Raw genomic sequence first — 17,903 nt, 5'->3', positions numbered from 1 at the left:
TGCAAAAATCTTACTGAATCATCTCATTGCTTTTACTTAAAACAACTGGGCCCTTCTTTGGATGTGGCAGTTCAGGAAATGTCATACATATAACATTAATAGTTAGGGTCATTGCCAGGAAGAAGCTTACCATCTAAGACAAACAAGGCTGTCGCTGGTGAAAATAAAGAACAGACATTCACACCAAGTGGGCAGATGTCATTAAGGACAGCTAAAACGCTTTTAGAGTTTTCAGTTGATTCAAACTAATATTCAAGTTGATTAAAAGCACTTGGCAATTAGATGAATGCAAAAAAAAAATGATACTAGGCCACTTTCTTACACCACATACAAAAATAAACTCAAAACATATTAAAGACTTAAATGTAAGACCTGAAAACTGTAAAAATCCTAGAAAACATGAGCAGTAAACTCTCTGATATTGCTCTTAGTAATATTTTTTCTGATATGTCTCTGAAGGAAAGGAAAACAAAATAAAAAATAAACAAATGGATTACATCAAACCAGAAAGTTTTTGTAGAGCAAAGGACATCCTCAAAAAACAGAAAAGGCAGCCTATTGAATGGGAGAAGATATTTGCCAGTGATAAATCTGATAAGGAGTTAACATCCAAAATTTATAAAGAACTCCAGCAACTTTATGCCAGAAAGAACAATAAGATTTAAAAATGAGCAAAAGACCTAAAAAGACATTTCTTCGAAGAGGACACAGAGATGGCCAATAGACATATGAAAGATGCTCAATGTTACTTAACATAAGAGAAATCCAAATTAAAACTACAATGAGATATCACTTCACATCTGTCAGAATGGCCATCATTGATAAAGAAACAAACAAGTGTTGGCAAGGATGTGGAGAAAAGGGAACGATCGTGCATTGTTTGTGGGATTATAAATTGTTACAGCCACTATGGGAAACAGTATGGAGGTTCCTCAAAAAATTAAAAATAGAACTAACTTATGAGCCAGTAATTCCACTTCTGGGTATTTACCCAAAGTAATCCAAAACACTAATTCAAAAAGATATATACACCCCTATATTCACTGCAGTGCTATTTACAATAGCTGAGATATGGGAGCAACCTCATCAACAGACAGTCAGATAAAAAAGTTGCGGTACACATATACAGTGGAATATTTTATAGTCATAAAAAAATAATGAAATCTTACCATTCGTGACAACATAGATGGACCTAGAGGTGTTATTGTAAGTGAAATAAGTCAGACAGAGAAAGACAAATACCATATGACATCACTTATATGTGGAATCTAAAGAATAAAAAGGAAGGAACAAACAAAACACACAGACTTACAGATATAGAGAACAAAACGATAGTTGCCAGATGGGAGAGGTGTTGGAGGGCTGGGCAAAGAAGGTGCAGCAATTAAGAATGAATTGGTAGGGAGGGAAAAAAATGGCGTAGATGATAGAGACTTTGTTCATCCCTCTGTGACCAAATCAAAGTTGTGACAGAAACAAGGAGCAAGCAGCAAGGAAAAATCACCTGAGATCTTGATGAACAAGCCATACAACTAGGGAGAAATCAAAGAAATCACCCTGCAATGGCAGAAGGTAGGACAGGGTGAGGATGTGGGGCTGCCAGGTCTCGAGTGGCTGAGTGAGACAGAGGCTGTGGCAGCAGCAGCGGCCGTGGCTGCAAGCGGATTTTCACGGTGACAGACCTGCTCACTCTGAGCACCAGTGTTGATTCTGTTGTGCAGGGAGCACCAGGGACTTACAGGGAGACATTGTCTGAGTGAGGGCCAAGAGGAGATTTGCTCTGCACATAAGTGCCAGCAGTATCCATTGTTGCCTGCTGAGCCCTCCACCCTCCCAGTGCACAGATACAGCATCGCCATAGCCGTGAGGTCATCAAACTGTATAACAGAGGTCGCTCCACCCAGAGGATTCCCTGAAACTCTGCCTCCCCCACGCAAGCTACAACCAAATATACCCTCAGCAAGTCAGGTGCTCCTTGCTGAGTAGCACCTAGATTCACACTGGAGGCAGCTGACCATGGTTTCTGGTGTACCCTTTCGAGGCAACTGTAAGCACAACATCTGTAGATTGCTTGCAAATCTTAACAGGTGGTCCCAGAGGGGCAAATGCTGGGGCTAAACTTGGCCTGCAGCTGAACCCCTCTCAGGACTGTGTCACTGGACACCTACTTCACAAATCCACACTAATAAGACCAGGAGATTTAGAGCTTTGCTTAGTACATAGAAACAGACACAGAAAGGCAGCCAAAATGGGAAGACAAAGAAGCAGAAACCATATGAGAGAACAGAACGGAGATCCAGGAATCATGGAGTCAAGTAATCTAACAGATGCAGAGTTCAAAACACTGGTTATAAAGATGCTCAATGCACTTTTGAGAAGTGTAGATAAATTCAGTGTAGAAAACTTCAACAAAGTTAAATTCAGTGTAGAAAACTTCAACAAAGAGATAAAAAACATAAAAATGGAATTAAAAATTATAAGGGGGAACCAGTCTGAAATGAAGAACACATTATCTAAGATGAGAAGTATGTTAAATGGAATAAACAAAGTGAATAAAGAAAAGGATCAAATAACCTATCTAGAGGATGGGAAACCCAAGGACACTCAATCAGAATAGCAAAAGATAAGATGCCAAGACTATAAAAAAAATTTAAGGAGCATATGGGATATGGGACACTATTAAGGGTCCAAATAACTGTCTGATCGGTGTATCTGAAGAAAATCAAGATATTGAAAAGCTGTTTGAAGAAATAATGATGGAAAATTTCCCTAATGGGTGAAGGAAATGGACATAAAACTCCAGGAGGCTCAGAGAATCCCAAAAATCAGGGATCCAAGGAGGTCCACACCAAGATACATCATAATTAAAATGCCAAAGATTAAATATAAAGAACAAATATTAAAAGTAGCAAGAAAAAAACAGATAGTAACCTATAAGGGAATACCCATAAGACTGGCAGCTGATTTCTCTAAAGAAACTATGCAGGACAGAAAGGCTTGGCAAAAAAATATTCGACATGATGAAGACCTAGGATCTACAACCAAGAATTTTGTATCCAGCAAAGCTATCAGTTAGAGTAGAAGGACAGATAAAGAGCTTCCCAGACAAAAATAAACTAAAGGAATTTATCAACACCAAGCCAGCATTACAGGAAATGTTGGAAGGACTTCTTTAAGAAGAAAAAGCATGTATCAAAAACAGGAATAAAGAATGTTAACAACTACACTCCTATCAATAAGTACCTTAAATGGAAAAGAATTAAATGTTCCAACCAAAAGATAGAGTAACTGAAAGGATAAGAAAGCAAGACCCCTACATATGCTGCCTACAAGAGACTCACTTCAGATTAAAAGAGACACACAGACTAAAAGGAAGGGGATGGAAAAAGATATTGCTTTGATGAACCTAGAAGGTATTTAAGTCAGACAGAGAAAGGTAAACTCTATATAATTTCACTTAAATGTGGAATCTAAGGAATAAAAAGAACAGATTAATCAAAAACAGATTTACAAATATAGTGGACAATTTGGTGATGGACAGAGGGAAGGGGATTTAGGGGGGACTGAGAGAATGGAGTGAAGGGTTAAAGAAGTACAAATTAGTAGCTGATAGATGGTCACAGGGATGGGGAGCATGGCATAGGGAATGAAGATACCATTAATAAATTGGCTAGGTGGAGGGTCAGGGGAGGGAGGGAGCAATTGAGGAGATTGTTTTATGAACTATGTAGATGTCTAACTAATGTACTTGAAACTAATTAAACTAAGTAAATTTTTAAAAAAAGAACAAATTGGTACTTATGAAATAGTCAAAGGGATGTAACGTACAACATAGGGAATAGTCATTAATATTGTAATAACTATGTATAGTGCCAGGTGGGTACTAGAGTAATTGGGAGGGGATTACTTTGTAAATTATATAAATGTGTAACCACTATGCTATACACTTGAAGCCAATATAAAATAATATTAAATATTAACTGTAATTGAAAAGAAAGAAAAACAAGAAAAAGAAGGAAGGAAAGAAAGAAGAGGTAGAAAGGAAAGAAGAGAGAGAGGGAGGAGGAAAGGGAGGGAGGGAGGGAAGAAGGAAGAAATGAAAGAAGGAAGGAAGGAAGGAAGGAAGGAAGGAAGGAAGGAAGGAAGGAAGGAAGGAAGGAAGGAAAAAGAGAAGGAAAAAAAGGCACTCGGCGATCTTGCTTCTTCAAAATACAGGGGTGCTCCCTGATGATATTTAGCTGCAAAATCCTCCACAATGTCATGTTCACCCTGTCCCACTGAAGTGGCATCACCCAGAAGTAGTATGGCAGCTCATTCAAGCCTTCACTTTCCTCAGCATGAGGAAATATCAGCAACCATACCATTTTTCAAATCCAAAGACACCTTCTAATTGGCAAGGAACAGCAAGGCCACCTGCAGAGACTTCAACAAAACATATCCCTTAAAGTTTCCAAGTAATGACAATTTACACTTGAGAAAGGCAGCCAGGTTGGAGTCCACTTGATTACAACCAAAAAGAGTAATCAACTGATTAAACTCTCACCTTTATACATTGTCGAGTTAATAAAACAAATAGTTTCCTCACCACTCCAAGTACTTCTGTCCTTTAATTGTAGGTATAAAGACTTTTTAAATAACTGATTTCTATATACACACTCCTTCGTTACACAAAGGAGACATTAATTGATACTGATATAGGCACAGGAATATAGTTCTGGGGGCCAGAAGTCCGAGATTAATGCGTCAGCAGAGTTAATTCCTTCTAAAGGCTGTGAGAGAGGATCTGCTCCATGCCTCTCTGGCTTTTGGTGGTTTGATGGCAATCTTTAGCATTCCTTGGTTTGTAGTTTCTGCCTTCATCTCTACATGGCTTTCTCCTACTGCGCTTGTCTCCAAATTTCCTCGTTTTATAATAATGCTAGTTATGTTGAATTAGGACCCACTCTAATGACCTCATTTGAACTGTAAAGACCCTATCTCCAAATAAAGTCATATTTTGAGGTACTAGGGGTTAGGATTTCAAAATAAATTTGGGGGAAAACTACTCAACCTATAACGCATTTCCACTTCTAAAGCTCTGTATTTATACTCACGTCAATGATGGCTACTATTTCTTCAGTTTTATTGAGGTATAGTTGACAAATAAAATTGTAAGATATTTAAGTGTACATAGAGATGATTTGATATATGTATGCATTATGAAAGGATTCTTTCCACCCAGCTAATTAAAACATCCAGCACTTCACATATTTATCTTTTTTTTAAATGTGAGGACATTTCATTTCTACTCTCTTAGCAAATTTTAATTATACAATACAGTGTTATTAACTATAATCACCAAGTTTTACACTAGCTCCTCAGACTTTATTCATGTTATAACTGAAATTCTGTACCCTTCACTAACCTCTTCTCATTTCCCTGCCCCCCGGTCCCTGGCAAACACTTTTCTCCTCTCTGCTTCCATGAGTTTGATTTTTTTTTTTTTTTAGATTACACATATAAGAGATACCACACAGTATTTGTCATTCTCTATCTTATTTCACTTGACATAATGTCCTCTAGGAACCATGTTGTCACAAATGGCAGGATATCCTTTCTCATGTTTGAGTAATATTCCATTATTATATACATATATATATTTAATCTTCTTTGTTGATTCATCTTTTGATGAACACTTATGTTGTTTCCATATCTTGAGTATTGTGAATAATGCTGCAGTGAACATGGGAGTGTGGCTAATTTTAAATATCTTGTTTTTATTTCCTTTGGATATATACCCAGAAATGAGATTGCTAGATCATACAGTAGCTCTGTTTTTGATTTTTTGAAGAACTTCCATACTGTTTTCCATAGGGGCTGTGTGACTACTATTTTTTAAAAATAAATTTTATTAAATTTATTGGGGTGACACTAGTTAATAAAATTACATAGGTTTCAAGTGTACCATTATGTAATACATCATCTATACATTGGTTTTTGTTCATTACCCAAAATCAAGCCTCCTGTTATTATATGTTTGGCTATTTTACTATTTTTTTTTTAAATGCCTATAGCACCAGGCCCGACAAGATCGGGTATGTTCAGGGTGGCATGGTTGTGGACTATTTTACTATTTTTAAGTACCTATCTCTTCTCTGAGGTGCAAAGGTACAGAAAACGAACAATTACATATACACAAACCTGCTCACAAGCCTTTTTGCATGTGTTTATCTTTGTAGCAATACTCTAAGCACAGGAAGTTTGTGAGCTGAATGAACTTAATATATTAAAATGGTTTCATGCTTTATGGGCTTGTTGGGTTGCTAGATAGTCACGGATGACACACAAATATTACTGACTGTCCTCTTGAAAAATATGAATAGGATATGGCTTGAAATAAAATAATTAGATTTCAAAAGACTATTACTGACATTGAATACAGCTAAAAAAGAACTATATGCTGAATTTACACCCTTTTTAATCATACTGACTCGATCTGATTTTTCATATATATATATATATGTATATTATCATTTGTTGAAAGTTAAGAATATAATATGTTTTGAAAACAATCCCACATGCAGCATCAAAAAGGGTATCAATTTCTCTGACTGCAGCATGAGACTGCTTCATTTATTAGAAATTGATACTTGGCAAATGAATGTTGCTAAGAACGTATGATATATACACAACTCTGAAGCAAATCTGGCAGAATGTTATGATGAAAAACAATTGTAGGTGTGTCCTACCTAACAAGAACATAGACTGATGTCATCTTTCACTAAGCACTTTCATTTTTATCATCATTTCTCATAGTTCCATTCTTGTAAGGTAGAGTTAGATGATGAGAAAATGTATGTGTTTTATTTTCATTTTCTATCTAAAGGAAGGGAAATACTTAAGCAGCTTTTCCAAAGCCACAAAGTATACTGAGGTTTTTACTCTATGTAGAATAGCCCAGTACTTCTAAAAATTTAATCAACTATCAATTTCATGTAAATTTTTTACTCTAGGTGTCTCTCAAACATGGCACCACTGCCTTGAACTCAAACACTGTAAGCCACTAACTAACTGGAAAAGGCTATGTTATAACTCAACTCACATCTTGGAATATAAAGAAAACAACAGATAGGAGTACTTAATGACCAACCAAAACAGGAAAAAGTTCAGTTTTTAAAGCTGTACTCTGAACACTTCTGAGGCTGGTTTCACATGTCAGCTTTTACAATTTTAATTTCAGTCCTGTGTGCCTCACTTCTGATTTCTTCAAAATCAGATGTTGGAAAGCAATCTCAGAAGGTGCTTAACTCAATTAATGTGCAACCACCCGGAGGCCTCCAGGGGGAAATGATAAACTTCAGACAGTGAAGGGAAAGGAAAGCCTTGTGCAAATTCTGAGTTCTCTGCCATGAACAAAGGTAGAAAATTATAGGGAAACTCTTTTGGGTCACAATGATGTCATTTGAGCTCCACAGCAGTGATTTAAAAAATCATACCCTTCTGGTTGAATGATTTCACCTGCCTGCTCAAGTGCCTATTTTAGAACCAGGAAGCAAATTACAATCATACAGAATCCAGGCATGAAATTATAAATGTCTGATTTTCCGTGGTCTAGACTTCATCTATGTCTTCAAACCAGAACCCATGACCAAATTCCCCATTTTCCTCCAACAAAAGATTCATTTGAAATTTTGCAATATTCATATATTTGATCATTTATTCTTCCATTCACTCATTCGTCAAATATAGGGACTCTTGCATACATCCCACATGCATAATGACAAATACAGCTCAGGCTCCTAATGGAACAGAGCAGGGACTAGATTTACGCAGGTGGAAGCGTGAGGAAATCTAACTGAATTCTATTATGAGCAAGGCCAAAAATGCCTGGATTATCTGGATAACTGTTATCTACTTTTCTTTATCATGAGAGACTTGGCCTCTCAATGTTATAGAGAGAAAATATCAAATATTTTCATAAAATTGAGGTGATTCTCTTCATCTACTGCTTTACTGATTTTTCTTTAGCCTTATTTGCTTTCACTTGTTATCTATTATGCTGTGTTATTTCAATAGACAGAAGAGTCTGTCGACTTAGATAACCCTAAAAAGTTGTTCCTGAATTAAACTTTGAAACATTATAGCTTACTTATCATATAATCCTTGTGCAGAGCAAAGAATCCTGTTTAATAGGAATAATCACCTCACATATGTTTGGCAGTTCATATTTTCACATATCTAATTTTCTCAAGCTAGGGCTATCTATAGATAAAGGAACAAAAAAGCTGGAGAGAAGAGGTGATTTGACTAAGAATTTAACTGTCTTATGCTGAAATAACTTTAGCTTTGACTCAGTAGATTCTCAGTGCATTTCTTTTAAATATAAATGCATTATCATATTTTGTTTTGGAAAAATGATTTATGAATTATTTCTATTTTATGATGTTAAGTTACTTCATGACCTAACATACTACACCAAAATAATAATAATAATTCTTTAAAATATTTAGTATCTGATGCTATGAAACAGAGACTATTCTGTATTAGCAAAGCAATTAATTACACAAACATTTTTACTCTCCTCTCTTTCAGACTTTAAGTTATTACCTGTACAGTGCTGTTCTTTACTCTCTCCTCATTGTTTAAAATTTCTCTCACCCTTCTGCCTTCCATGAGTAATGAGATTTCACAATTCTCATTACTCACCTGAGCCTCCCCTCTATCTGAATCCTTCACACTCCCTCATCTCTACTCTTCCAATCCCACCCAGTCCCAGAAACGAATCTGACCATGAACTCACTCCCTGCTGTTTAATGAGTCTCCCCATAGTTTTAGGACAGCAATAAACCCTTGATGTATTTTCCCTTCCATTTAATTTTGCAACAAGGTAACTGTTACTAGAAATATATACATAGCCATGGAGTTTTTAAAGCCCTATTCCAATTATTAAAATGCAAGTTACCTTAAAATTTGTGAGACATACACAGTACATATCAGGATTTTATGTAAAATACAGCATATGATATGTTAATATAATTGATTCTGGAGTAAACTCACTTTTATTTATATTATAAAACATAGTAGTAATTAATAGTATTAATTATTTCTGAAGTTCTACTTTATTATTTTTTCACATTACTGCCATGTCAGTTATTTCCCTAAAAGGAGAAATAATCATTTGAATGTATTAATGAACATAAAAAGTGGCTTTTAGCTATCATGCCACTAACATCAGGACAAAAGACTATGCTATCCAGTCATTTAAGTGGTCAGATACCAAAGCAAAATTTTTCCAATTATAGTTTCATAGAACACCAGGAAACTTTTAAAATTATCCCAAATTATTTTTCATTTTTCTTACATTTCAGTAACCTCGACTTCCTAGGTAGCTATTTATTATTCTAGTTATAACACAGCTAACTTCTCTTTCTGAAATATTTTAAACCAGATGCTACCCACTAAATTGAATGAGGAACTATGTGCCATATTTAAAATTTCAATAGCAAATATAATAATGATGGATTTCCACTAGAAGCACAAAGCTAAAATCACTCTTTGTAAATACAGTCATATAGGGGAAAACACTGGTTAGTCAACATTCAGGACAGATTTTTCTTGCCATATATCAAAACAATCTGTGTTGAGATTTTACAAGAGAAGCTGATTCGGCATTACTGTATTTATTCAAGTAGATCCTAGAGGCGAAAGCAGCAGAACAGTCAGAAGATTTGCAATGCAATTAGGGAGAACAAGGGCATCAGAGTGTATGTCAGAACAGAGGCCTCCTCTTAATTCGCACAGTCCAATGTCTTAATGCAGCATACAGCATCAAACTGCACTTCCTACAGTTTTAAAACTTTTGTCAGTTAACTAGATGTTTACCAAGTGCCTCACTTGGGCACTCAACACTTCAGGCATGCCATCCAGCTCTATGTACGTTGTTCCAACACCATCTGTCACTTAAGCTTGCACGGATTCAAAAATTTCAATTCAAACTAATCTACTCAGCACTCAAACTGCAGCTATAATTCAAATTTCGACATGAAGCTTGAATTCCTTTTCAGTATTCTTCAACTTTGACCCAGCTCCCCCTCCTTCCTTCACTGAAAAGGGCCAAGACAACAGCCCAGCAAGTGGGGCAGGCAAAACAGGCCTCCTTTGTTCACTTTTGTCCTTTCAGCTCTCTATTGAGGTAAGGGACTGAAAAACATGCAAAGGCTTTAGAGAGCAGTAGTATGCCATCTCACCAGCTCACAAGCCATCCTTCCTCAAAGACCACAAAACTCCAGGATGAAACTCTTTTGACAATCCATTTCACCTTAAGGCATAATTAGTGGAAGAATAGTACTTTACCTTTCCCTCGGGAGAGAATCTGTCAATGGTGTTTCATGTGAGTTTGTAATGTTTGTGAAAAATGTATGCTGTAAATCATACATTCAAATGCCAAGAGCATCTAAAAGTGGAATGAAATTAGCTTTAAAGTTGAAATTTGGAGAAAAGATCACTACACACTGAATACATATACTGAATTTTTTGAATGCTCTCAGCCCACTTGAGAAAGATAAATCAAATTCATTGCATATTACACGGTAGAAGACCTCCTACAGGATTCCCTCAGCTTGCCTTGGGAAAATATTTTTCTAGTTACAGTGGGTTTTGAACCAATATACTACATAAATCACAAAATTTAAATGTACATACGAATGTATACGCACATACATTAAAAATATTCTTTCTAGTCCTTCCTATCAACATTTAATATGAAGAATTTTTAAAAGGAATTTTTAAAAGGATCATTTTCATCTAATAGTAACTGTCATTTTCATTCTCATATGAATTCAGCAATGCTTTAATACAGAACAATATGGAAGAAGATCAGAGAGTACAGACAAGGTAAGATTCATTTGTCATTCCTGTTTTTAAACCAAATAAGCTATTTGGACAGAATGTGCAGGAGGCGAGCTTTAGTGTTTGTAGATATTACCTCTTTACCACCTGTATTTCTTATATTCACTAGTTGTTTAGTCACTAGATGGAAACCCACCATCATCACACTTTTAAAAATTACCTTTTTCTAATTTGAAATTCTAATTTAGTAGGGCAGCAAAACAGGTCAACTAAGTTGACACCACATCTTTTTATTAGCTCAGCTAAGCAATTATAATTGGGTGATGAGGGTTTATGCTGTCATCTTTGAAGACTCAATGGTGGAAAGAAATGCCCAATGCAGACCTGGAATTTACAACTCCCTAAACATTCAGCATAGGCAATTTCTATTTCTAGATATGAGGCAAATCTGCTCTTGATATGTGTTAAAGTGATAATGTCATTTTTTTCCTTAAAGTAAAAGCATACTAATATTTAATCTACCCTCACAGCAAAATCACTTAGCACAAGTACACTACAGATGTATTAGCTCTAATTCAATATTCTAAAAAAAATAACATGAATGTATGTTGGCTTATCTTGGACTCTGACACAGATGAGTTACAGCATCTATTTCATGCTTTGCACAAAGTATGGGTTCAAGGAATACTTATTAAAAAAAAACCCATACATTTTCTTATTAATAAAGTTAAACTGATAAGTTAGAAAATATGAATGACTTGTTCATAATACACAGTAGATTAATTTTTAACTTTAAAAAGTAACAGCTATAACTCTTGACACTCATTAGGATGCTACTATTAAGAAAACAGAAAATAAGTATTGGTGAAGATGTGGAGACACTGGAACCCTTATGTACTCTTGGCGGGAATGTAACATTGTGCATCAGCTACAGAAAACAGTGCAATAGTTCCTCAAAAATTAAAATAGAATTAACATGTGATCCAGGAATCCCACTTCCGGCTATAAACCCAAAGGAGTTTAAAGCAGTGACTCAAAATAAATAAATAAATATACATACATACATACATACATATACATATGTATGTATATACATTTGTACACCCATCTTCATAGTAGCATTGTTCGCAGTAGCCGAAAAGTAGAAACAGCCCAATTGTACACTGTCAGATTAATACATTTTTTAAAATGTGGTATGTATATACAATGGAATATTATTCAGCTTTAAAAAGGAAGGAAATTCTGACACATGGATGAGCCCTGAAGACATTATGCTGAGTGAAATAAAATAAGCCAGTTACAAAAGACAGATACCATATGATTCTACTCATAGGAGGTATTTAGGGTAGTCAAATTCATAGAGACAGAAAGTAGAATGATTTTTGCCAGGGTTTAGGGAGAAGGGGAATGATGAGTTACTGTTTAACAGGTACAGTTTCAGTTGGGAAGATGAAAAATTTCTGGAGATGCACTGTGGTGATGGTTACATAACAATGTGAAGTATTCAATGCCACTAAATGGTTAAAACAGTAAATTTCAGGTTATTTATATTTCACAATAAAATGTAACTTAGCAAAAATATCACATTTTCTACAAATATATTGCATTTCCTCCCCCATTTAAAGACAACCTGATATTGAAAGAGTTGCTAAAACTGGAGGCAGAACCATTTCCATATTTTCCTCATGTAGCCTTCTCCTTCACATTTTGAGAGAGAAAATAAACATTCATCGGTTCATTCTGGCACATTTTTCTAGTCTTAGAAACTTCAGCCTCTGATGCCAATAAATACTCTAAAACTAAAGGAGCTTTTCATTTGCCTGGGTGAATAAAGGGTTAAATAAAATAAGCCACTGGATTCTCGCCCCTGGCATCCCTAGATGCTAGGAGATACCTAGCATCTCCTCTGTCTTCTCCTGGCAGGAAGGCCAAAGCTCTTTCAGGTGGGGAAGCATAAAACATAAAAGGGAAATACATCTCGATGTATTTAGTAATTTTCGATCATTTCAAACCATTTTCATTACCTCTTTACCAATTATCTCAGCAGTTGATGGCTTACCTAAAACAATCTTTGGATGCAAACACACAAAACTTCCTAGAGAAGAATACTTTAGAAAATTTACATTCTTATTAAATTTATTATTGGTTGCCATGCTTTTCAGATGGAAAATGATCTTTGGAAATGGGGGATGGAGCACCAAAGGCTGCTGGCAGATGCAGCTAATCAGGACTGCTATGGACTAAACTGTGTCTCTCCAAAATTTATACGATAAAGTCCTAACACTCAATGAGACTGCATTTGGAGACAGAGCTTTGAGGAGGTAATTAAGGTTAAATGAGGTAACAAAGATTGGTCCTAATCTGATAGGATCAGTGTCCTTATAAGAAAAGAGAGAGGGAGGGAGAGAGATCTCCTTGGAGAGATCTCCAAGGAAAGAATATATATTAATGCACAGGGAGAAGATAAGCAGTCTGCAAGCAGGGAAGAGAGCTCTTAACAGAACCCGATGCTGCTGGCACCCTGATCTCTGACTTCCATCCAGACTCTAGAACTGTTAGAAAATAAATGTCTGTTCTTTAATCCATCCAGTCTCTGGTATTTTGTTATGGCAGCCTGAGATGACTAAGATAAAGACTTTATGATTTCATGGTGAGAATATCAGGAAAAATACATGGGTGTCTCAGTTACCCTTAGGGTAAGTAATGACTGGTAAGAGCCACAAGAGGGCTTTCTTCAATATTCATCATGTTCTGTTCCTTGATCTGAGTACGAGTTTGGTACGTTCAGTTTGTGCAACTTCATCAAGCTGTACATATATGGTATGGGGAAAAAATCTGTGTATGTGGAAGTGTGTAGTATAAAATCAGTATTAACCTTCAAGAGAACAGGAACTGTGTTTTTCTCACCACTGTATCCCCAGTGCCTAGAACAGTAGGCCATATACTCAGTAAATTGTGATGAATAAATGTTATCTCTTTACCAGAAAAGGTTCCTGTGGGGTTCCATTATATAGCTCCAATGTACTTCAACAATATAATATCTGCATATTCTATTTGATTCTTACGAAAATTTTCTACAGCCCAGTTATATACATCCTCACTACCCTTTCACACTTCTGAAGTTCCCATACCCAACTATCATTGCCATTGTTGCACTGGCCTCACAGGAAGTACCGTTTCCAAACATGACTTGGTTTTTACTTACTGTCACTGATTCAATAACAAAAAAAATGGTGTGGTGTAAGGGCAATGGCCTACAGTCCAAAGACCTCATCACTACCCTGCATTAGAGGGCTGGATAACCTCTAAGAGCCCCACTGTACTCATTTTGAAACCCAAAGGTTTAGATAGTGTTCTCTTACACGTCTAAAATTTCTGGGTAATGTAAAATGTTAACAACTTTTTTATATAATAAAGTAAAAGCAGAATGAAAGAAGACCAGGAGTTAGTAGGATTTGGAACTCATTTTTCCAGTTGGTCAGTCAATTATAATCATTCTGAAAACTATATTCTAGGAATAGCTTATTCCATTTAAGTTCAAATTCTTGTTTCCACTAATTAACATGGAACATTTTTGTTCCACCACACAGTTTATATATTTAGGATACAGAAACTTTCCTAAGATTTTATACTAGAGTCCTATTCACATCCAACATCCAAATCTTCTGCAGTCAAAGGAATCTACATAGCAAATTCACGTCTGGGAGCCTGAAATAGAAATGTTTGCTAAATGGAAACATTTTCCTTTCCTTAAAAAAAAAAAAAAAAAAAAAAGGAAATTTTCTCAAAAATTATAATGTGCCAGGAACCTCTCAGCCTCTCTGTAATCACGGTGGGGTTCTGATCACTAAGAACAGTCCAGTAACTGTAACTGGTTGGACTGTCACTTAACAGCCAAGCTAATAGGAATAAAGGAACCTGTAAAGAAATTCAAGGGCAATACACAATACAGTTCCCTGAATCACTATATTGCCTGCCATGGTGAAGTGTGCAGGGGTCAAAATTAAAATGGGCTTATATGTCCCTGATTCTGAACACTTAGTGGTCTTAGGCATCCCTTAAACTAATGATAATCTTCCAAAAGCCATATTTTCAGTTTTGGATGGCAAAGTGTAGGGGCAAAAAGCTAATTCTACTTCCCCACTTCCTAGCTCTGTGGCCTTGGGAAAGTTACTTGACTTCTCTAAACCTCCATCTCCCAATTTTTAAAACAGGATTGTTGCAGAAATTAGATGATGCATGTAAGATCCACAGTGCTCAGCACATCTGAAACTCTTCAAAAAATGCTGACTATCATTACCATTAGAGTAGAAGTATTCAATTGTCCGAACTCATTTCAGTACTTCTGGAAGGTCTCATTTACTTGTGAGCTCATTACAATATTTCAATAACAGGACAGGGTTAGCATAAAGCAGCCCTAGCCAAAGCAGTCCAGCCTCCCTAGGTTTGTGTTCTCTGGCTACTGTGTTCCTTCCCAAGACAGCCCCAGGGGGAGCTCCTAATGCAGCACAAATGCCTCCTGCCCCATAACACTCGCCTCCATCTCTTCTTAGGCAAGGAAGGGCCCTGAGCCTTGGCACCGCACCTTTGCACGCTGACCACACGCGACCAGGCGGGAAAAGAACGTTTCCCTCTTTGAACAGAGAGCTCCATGCCGAATGTAGCCTCGGGCTGAAACTGCTGGTGCGAAAAGGCAGGAAAGTGGCGGAGTGGGAAAGAGACACCACCGCTTGGCGCCCTCTCTCCGAGCCCTCCTCTAAGCAGAGGCGGCCCCGAGCATGCATAGGAAGATGCAGCCGGGAGCCGGGTGGGCCGGGAGACTATCCGGAAGGAAGGAAAGTGTCTTGTTCTCCAGCCCTTCGGGCCCAGGAAACCCTCCCGCGGAGCTTGCTGCTCGGGTGCACACCAGTCTGGGAGAAATGACTTCCTGGCTCACACCCTCTGCGCGCTGGCAGATGTGAACTGCGAATGGATAAGCCGACGGTCCCCTCGGGCACTGTCGCACTAAGGCGCCCACTCGCACCGCGTGGAGGGGCCCGGAGCAGCGTCCGGAGCAGATGGCGTTCACCGCGAGATGGATGCTCCAGAGACGACAGTCATTACTGGCTCAACACAGCCTCCTCGGGCGAAGCTGTTGCCAGATACCCCTCTGGGAGCCTGGGCAGAGAAGAGGCTCTACTGAGTGGGCTCAAGCCCGGGCTGTCAGCCCCAACAAGTCCCAGCCCACAGAGGCTGGGCGGGGCGCCAGGATCCCTGCGGCCCGCACCTGTAGGGCCACAAAGCCTCAGAAAAGCCCCCACCCTGTTGTCTTCGGGGTCTCTCCCGTTCTCCTTGACTCCCCTAGTTCTGTCCAGGACGGTGGGAGCAGAGATAGGACCGCCCCTGAACTCTGGCGAGAAGCGCAGGTGTGAGCGCATCCGAACAAAGCCCACGCCCAGATGTGTCTGCGGGTAACTGGCACGCGCACACGCCGGAGCGCGCCCGACCGGCCCCTGCGCTCCCCGGCATATCCGCACTGGGGCGTGACCCTCTGCTCCGCGTGTCCTCGCTGTACAAGCCCTGCTCAGCAGCCTCTCCAGGCCCAATTACCCATAGAGGGACCGCCAGGCAGGGCTTCCCAGAACGCGTATGGAGGCAGAAGTTGGCCACAGACCTGAGGAGGTGGTGTGCGTCTGCCCGCGCCAGCCTGGACTTTGGTACTTCAGCTGTGCCCTCACGCGGGCGCCCATGATGGGGTCGGAGGCCTGAGGGGGAAGCAGGGAGTAGGCGACAAGGCTAGCCTTGCCGCAGGGAGGGCCGGCGCGGCGCAACCAGCCGTGAGAGCGCTGGGCTCAATTCAGGGCCATTTTCCGGGTGACAACTCATCGGTCCCCCACGCCCTCCTCCTCTCCAGTTATCGGCCCGAGCAGGACCGAGTATCACCGCCAGACACGCATCGAGCTACTCACGTTCTTAGGCGGTGCCCACCACTCAGCTCCGGCGCGGCAGCACGGGAGCCCGGAACGCAAATATTCGTTCGTGACGAAGCTGTAGCCTCTGACAGCCTTGCGCCGTCCCTGAGCCCGCGCGTCTGAAGCTCCGACTGCGGCGCGCGTCAGCCGGCGACCTGGGCAAAGCAGGGCTGGTCAAGCGCCAGCGCGCCCCCGCCCCGCGCCTGCTCTCCCTGCTCCGGGATCCCTCACTCCTCGCCTACCCCGCCCCTTCCCCTCATGGCCAGCCCCTCCCATTCCCGCTGAGGAGGCGGCAGCGAATGGGCTGTGGCCGCCAGCGCCTGGCGGGGCTGGGTGGCCCCCTTACCTGAACGGCCACGTCACCGTCAAGCAACGTCATCCTGCAAGAGTGTGAGGTGGTGGTTGTCGGGAAGCGGGGGATGGAGGGCAGAAGGGTTCCGGGGACGAGGGTGGTTGGGATTTGGCTACAAAAGATGTTCCAGAAAGTGGGTGGTTTTTAAATGCCACTCTCATGGTTTAGGTTTCTGTGCAATGTCTATGACCTTTCTTTCTTTTTTTAAACATTCAGTTTCTTTGAAACTCGCCGGTTGGGATGATTGAGATAGGTGTGTTCTCGTTCTCGTTTGTATTTATTTATTTATTTATTTATTTAGGCAAGTGTTCTTTCTGAACAGCCGCCCAAAAGGGAGCCATCAGTGTGTAAGGTGGATGTTGTCTATTCGCTGTAGGAATTGGGTCTTCTGGTCCCAGAGAACAGGATTAATTCAAATTTGTTTATTTTCCGATTAGGGAGCATTATGGGGTATTAAACTGCAATGTAAAAAGAGAGTTAAGATTTTCTAAACGGGTAGTATTTTAGCAAACACACTGTGGGCAGCATAGTTCAGGCTCCAGAACCCTCTCTACACTGTATCTTTGATGGTGTCCAAGAGCCTCAGGCTGGCAGTCAAGGTTCTCAGTAATCTACTCTGGTCTGCAGCCTGCTCACCCAGTGGTTTCTTCCAGCAGCCAACTATCACCGACTTGACCATTTGACTTTACTGCAGGCTCCAACTCTCACGCGGCTGGAGGCTTCCTTCAGTTCTCTAGTTTAATTCAAGAAAACATTTGTGGAGCCCATCATAC

The 17,903-nt window shown here is 39.4% G+C and overlaps 1 protein-coding gene across 33 annotated transcripts in view; it reads right to left on the bottom strand.

Moving 5' to 3' along the window:
- The window catches only part of NRCAM (neuronal cell adhesion molecule), a 252,687-nt gene extending 235,726 nt beyond the window's left edge, over positions 1 to 16,961 (bottom strand). For 11 of the 33 annotated variants that reach the window (XM_036230231.1, XM_036230240.1, XM_036230234.1 and 8 more), the window contains exon 1: positions 16,776 to 16,960. The gene's annotated coding sequence lies outside the window, so the exon portion shown is untranslated. Of the gene's footprint in view, positions 1 to 16,775 lie in introns of all 33 variants that reach the window. The other 22 variants (XM_036230237.1, XM_036230245.1, XM_036230252.1 and 19 more) reach the window with 5 other exon arrangements.
- Between the last annotated feature and the right edge of the window lie 942 nt (positions 16,962 to 17,903).

Source organism: Rousettus aegyptiacus, unplaced genomic scaffold, assembly GCF_014176215.1.
Source record: "Rousettus aegyptiacus isolate mRouAeg1 unplaced genomic scaffold, mRouAeg1.p scaffold_m13_p_13, whole genome shotgun sequence".
In the NCBI taxonomy this organism is placed as follows: domain Eukaryota; kingdom Metazoa; phylum Chordata; class Mammalia; order Chiroptera; family Pteropodidae; genus Rousettus; species Rousettus aegyptiacus.
Note: the sequence above shows the minus strand (reverse complement) of the source record. Positions and strands in the feature narration are given on the sequence as shown.